Source organism: Myotis davidii, unplaced genomic scaffold, assembly GCF_000327345.1.
Source record: "Myotis davidii unplaced genomic scaffold, ASM32734v1 scaffold69, whole genome shotgun sequence".
Taxonomy (NCBI): Eukaryota; Metazoa; Chordata; class Mammalia; order Chiroptera; family Vespertilionidae; genus Myotis; species Myotis davidii.
In genome coordinates this window covers 3,520,014-3,525,476 of record NW_006300363.1, presented here as the reverse complement: position 1 = coordinate 3,525,476, position 5,463 = coordinate 3,520,014, and the positions used below count along the sequence as shown (strand labels likewise).

At 57.9% G+C, this 5,463-nt stretch overlaps 1 protein-coding gene across 4 annotated transcripts in view; it reads right to left on the bottom strand.

Moving 5' to 3' along the window:
* Window positions 1–5,463, bottom strand: part of LOC102756542 (cytochrome b561) — a 24,317-nt gene that overhangs the window by 4,570 nt on the left and 14,284 nt on the right. The window contains exon 1 of one of the 4 annotated variants that reach the window (XM_015572441.1): window positions 1,151–1,591. The exons of 2 other annotated variants lie outside the window; for them this stretch is intronic. The gene's annotated coding sequence lies outside the window, so the exon portion shown is untranslated. Of the gene's footprint in view, window positions 1–1,150; window positions 1,592–5,463 lie in introns of those variants that run through there. One more of the 4 variants, XM_006776729.2, reaches the window with a different exon arrangement.

Below are 5,463 nucleotides of genomic sequence, written 5' to 3'. Positions count from 1 at the left end.
TGAGAGAGGAGAGGAGGGAGGGGGGAGGGAGGGGGGAGAGGGGGAGAGAGAGAGAGAGAGAGAGAGAGAGAGAGAGAGAGAGAGAGAGATCGAAGTGAGAGAGAAACATCGATAGGCTGCCTCCCACACACGGCCACCAGAAAGGAGACTGAAGCCGCAACCTGGGATGTGCCCTGACCGGCAATCGAACCCACCACCTGTGGGTGTACAGGACACGATGCTCCAACTGACTGCCCCCGCCACCCCCCTCCCCGAACCCCACCGCCAGGGCTAATCTGCTTTTCTAACTTAGTGGTGAATCGGACACGTGCTCACTTGTTAAACATCAGCCAGCCCTCAGGGTTCTTTGCACCCTGCCTAGCTAACTCCTGCCTGGGGAATGGAGTCCCGGGAGGAGGGCCAGGTGCCTTTTTAGGTCTTAGGTACATTCTGGCAAGTCATCTCCCAGAAACACTGCCATGGCGGTGGGAACACCTGTGTCAGAAACCCCGCACACAGGGAACCTCTCGCCTCTGTCCTTACCTGTCGCCTCTACACTGGCGACTCCTGCGGCTGGTGCCGGTTCTGTCCTCTCCCCCAAGTCAAACCCATCTCACTGTCCACTAACATCTCTACCTGGACATCCGGACACACAGCCCATCCGGAGCCACACTCCTCTCCCGACCTCCCAGGTGCCCAGAGCGGCCGTCTCCGCCTCGTCCCAACGCAGACAACCCACCCAATCCGGGGTCCTCCCCAGGCCTCTCCCCATCACCTCCCTCCTGGCCATCTTCACCGTCACCACCCCCAAGCCAGGGCACCGAGCTTCTGCCCCATCTCCTCCCCTCTTCAGTCTGTCTGACCCGCCACACCAATAGCCGCTCACTCCCCGCCAGTGAAATGCCAGCTGATCCTCACTGAAATGCACATGCTCCTCCCTCAGGTTCCACCTGCAGCCCGAGTCCGCTCAGGGGGGGCTGTCACTGTTCCTGGGTCTGACGACACAACCTGTGTTATCCCCCACTTCACACTCCTGGGTGCCGGGACCCCTGCTCCCTGCGACTGCCCCCTCTTCCCCTCCCGCCCCCCCAGCCTGAAATGGGCGCGTGCCCATCACTCGTCCTCTCCTCCTCTCCTCCGTGTCCCCAAGGCCGGCCTGGCGCTTGCTCACCCTTATTCGTGTCCTGCTTCCTGTGCTCCCGGCCTCTCTGCTCGCCACCCTGTGAGCTCCTCGAAGGCAGAGAGCGCGGCTCACTCCTGTGTCCTTGGGGTCTAGTCCTTGCCCGACTCCAACAAGGAAAATGTGCCGGAGAGAAATGCTGTCCTGTCCTTTATTAGATTCACCCCAGCTAGCCGGGCTGCCAGAATCTGATTAGCTCTGAATTAGGAAGGACAGCAGGAACCTGCTCTGCCCCCTGGGCCTGCCACGCCTCCTTCATCCAAGGGGGACGAACAGCAAGAGCAGCGTGGGGCTCGGGCGGCCGGCCGAGGGCGGTCAGAGCAGCGTGGGCGCTCAGGCGGCCGAGAACGGTCACGGGGACTCGGAGCCGCTCGGTGGTGAGGCAGCCAGAGCTAGCGTTTTTCCCGACCAACCAGTTTCCTAAGGAGACAGGCAGAATGGAGGGGAGGACGGGGGACTTCACCAGGGAACCCCTACTCTGTCCTCAGCACCCCCACGTCCTCCCATGTAATCTTTGCAATAACACCATGATAATAGTATTATCCCCATTTGACGGGTGAAATTGGGGCTCAAAGAGGATAAAGGACGTGCCCCAAATTATCGGCAGCAAGTAGCTGCTCAACTCAGTTGTTTGCTGAGCACCTCCTACAAGCCGGACGCACTGCTGGACGCTGGAACCACACAGGAGAGGCCCTGCCTGCAAGGGGCGCGTAGGTAACTTGCAGAGCAGATGCAGATTTTAAAGTAACGGCAGTAAGAATTCAAGCCACGAGTTAAACTCAGGCTCCAAGAGCACTCCCCGCCCCGCCCCCGTCCGCGGAAGAGCACCTCCCACCTCCCTCCTGAAAACGCTCAGCGGCGCCCCCTCTGGATCGCCGAGGATTGGCTGTCTGTGGGTGTTGTGACTTTGCCCATTCCGATGCCCAATCACTAGGGTACAGCTGTCACGCTTTCCAAATACTGAAGCCAACCCCGGATCTGAATGGGTGCCGGCCAAGGAAGGTGCCTTGAAGGAGGGCTCCAGGGCAGTCTCTCCCCGTCCTCCTCACCCAGGGGGAACCATGCTCCCAAGGCCATTCAAACCCACATCCCATGACCACTGGCGCCCCCTGTGGGCTGAAAAGCCAGCAGGGTGGGCACAGAAGGTTAAGAGAGCAGGGATGGAAGAAGGCTTGGGTCCAGATCCTCGTGTCAAACGCTCCAGAGGCAGCCCTCCTGGTCCACATGGACCCCTGGTAAGTAGGCATCCAGCCAGAGACCAAGAATGGCCTTTGGAATTACGGAGGCCCTATCTGTTTCCCCCGTCCCCTTCCATTCTGAGGGTGGTTCTCGGTCCAGGTATGAGGGGCGACAGAAAACTCACACCAAGCAAGACCAGCCTACCTCTGGCAGGCCTGTGCCTGCCGCCTCCAGGTGACCTAAGCGTGAAAATCCAGATTTACAGAAAAGACAGAGCAGTGAGTGGTTCTGTGTTTTGTAGACGATGAGCTGGAGGATGCTTCGCAACGGCACTTCCCCCCCTTGCTTATTTCGTTCAACAAAACTGACACCCGATCTTTGTGCAAAGAGGGGCTGCTTCTGATGATGTGGGGGGAGGGGGTTCTGAGGAGACACTTCCCAACCTACCCACAAGCACATTTGCATTTGAAACTGTGAAATCATTTGAGACGCTCTCCCTGGTAAGCAAGTGCCTTGGGGTCATGCTCCTTCCCTTCCCAATGGGGAGATCAAGGGCACTCTTCCTCCTTCTTTCCCAGATGGGTTGGCCCCCCAGAACTCTGGCAGTTCGTGGGCCTCCCTTGTTCCCAGAGCGAAATGTGGGCAGCAGCTTCAAAGGCCTGGAAGCAGACGCTCTCCATCTCAAAGGTCTCCTCTGCCCAGACCAGTCTTGGAGCCGGAGGGGCCCATGCGGCCCCTGCCATGGCCACCGCCCTTCCGGTCAGAGCACAGGACGTGGCGCCAGACCCTCGCAGCTCCTGCACAGCCGCCCCTCCCTCCATGTCCACCTGAGCCAGACTCCACTTAATGAAATCAACAGGGACAGGAGCGGCCCGCAGGGCTCGAACGTGCTGAGCACCACTCTCCCTCCCAGGCCACTGTTTCATTAAAAGGTCGCCAGGCCTAATCTCGTTGTGGGGACCAGACACTGTGCACATCCTCGGGCCTGGCCGCTGCCCTTGTTATCAACAGCAGGGCTTTAACTGGATTAGGTAGACTGTGCTGGGGGTGGGGCTGGATCTTTTCTTGATGGGGGGGGGGGAACGAGGCCTACTGGCCTCGAGTTTGACATGCTAGCCCTAGAGTGTCCTAGAACAGTGGTTGCCAGCCAGTAGTGGTGCACATCCTCGGGCCTGGCCGCTGCCCTTGTTATCAACAGCAGGGCTTTAACTGGATTAGGTAGACTGTGCTGGGGGTGGGGCTGGATCTTTTCTTGATGGGGGGGGGGAGGGGGTAAAGCTCAATTTAAACGAGGCCTGCTGGCCTCGAGTTTGACATGCTAGCCCTACAATGTCCTAGAACAGTGGTCGCCAGCCGGTGGTGTGTGAGGTCCAAAAGGTTGGCGACCACTGTCCTAGAATATGAAGAAGGAGAGGCAAAGCGAGGGCTGAGCTGCGAGGCGGGGCACTTTTTTACCAGCCCACCTCCCAGGAGCCCCAGGAAGAAAGCTGAGCTGAAAGTCAGACACTGAGTCCAGCTCTCCATTAGGTACAGGGACTCAGTGCCAGGGCTCCATTACTTGTAGGGACCCTCCCCACACACCCGCAAAAAAAGTCTTGATTTCTGTTGAAATCAGGAGGAAAAATAAAATTTTAGGGTTGAAGAAAATGTTTTAATTTTTAATCCAGTCTGGATTATATTTGTCTTTAAACCAACATAGTCATAAAACATCATATTTACTTACTATCGTTTTGATGGAGGAAGGGGTCCGCAAAGGCATAAGCCTTAGGCCCATGGGAGTCACAGTGCAGCCTGGTCAGACATGTGGCTTCAAAGCCAGCGCCAGTTCATGACCTTGTGCTCCCAGGCAGCCCCAGTCTCCCCTCTGAGCCCGCTTCCTCGGCCATAAGGAGGAGGACACCGAGGTCCACTTTACTGGCCTGAAGCAAAGATGAGGAGGAATCGGTCTGTACCTGAGCCTCGCACACTGCCTGCCACGCAGTAGGCATTCAGGCAACAGCAACTGAACAAAAGCTACTAGTAACTCGGGTCTTAGTAGGAAGAGCCACATTTCAAACGCTGTTGACACCTGTGGTTGGGGCTACAGAGAGCCAGGTGGCGCAGACAGCAAGACCCCCTTTAATAAAGCCACACTCCCCTGTCCATCATCAGCCATCCACTGAGCAGAGCCCCCCACACCCTGCCCCGGATCTGGGGTGATTCTTTCACCACCGCCTTCCACTGCTGCCGAACCACCCCAAGCTCTGCCTGCCAAGGGAAGCGGTGGGACAAGGAGGTGGTTGCACTCCGGGTTCAGGAGGCTCCTCCTACACGGGGGTGAGGTGGTCGCAGTCCTTCCTCTGTACGGGGCTCATCTTGACATTTACACGTTGCTTGTATTTTCTGCCTCAATCCAATTTCACAGGAGAAACCAAGGTACCTACAAGAAGGTGGCAAAGCTTTTTTTTTTTTTTTTTTTTTTTGCTCTGAAAATACAGGGACAGAATCGAGCTTCATTTAATGAGCCTTAGAAAATTCTCCAAGACCACCAAGGTGGAATGAATGAGAGAGGGACCACCACTGGGGGGAGGGGTGTGGCAGGGGTGCCAGCCTCCGATGGCCTGCCAGGACTGCAGGGCCCACGTGGATCTCTGGCGGTGTCCTGGGGGAAGGGCCGGCAGAGAGGGGTGGTGCCTTGCCAGCCCGCAGGTGTCAAAGGCCTACGTCTCTGCACCTCCGGTACCCACAATTCACGGCCCAGCCACGCCAACCCAAGCAGTCAGGATTTCCCAAGTGATTAACTCCCACTTTCACACCAAAAAGCTGGTTTGGAGGAGGGGATCTAGACAGGCAGCCCTGCCACAGGGGCAAGAAGGAGAGAAGCGAGGCGGCGGGAGGCACAGTTTGGCCGTCTGGGTCTCAGGTTTCAGAAGACCAGTCGTGGCAAAAGGTGGTTGATCCACTTCTGTCTTCTCCCGCCTACTACCCCGGCCAGGGAACGGGGCCGAATCTCAGCCATAGGCCCTTCCATTCCACCTTCCGCAGAGACTCGCACAGAGGAAGCCCGGGGGCCGAAGGCTGACCGCCCGGGAAGGGGCCGGGCGCGCTCTTTACCCTCGGGCCTCGCTCGGTGGTCCCCGAGCCCC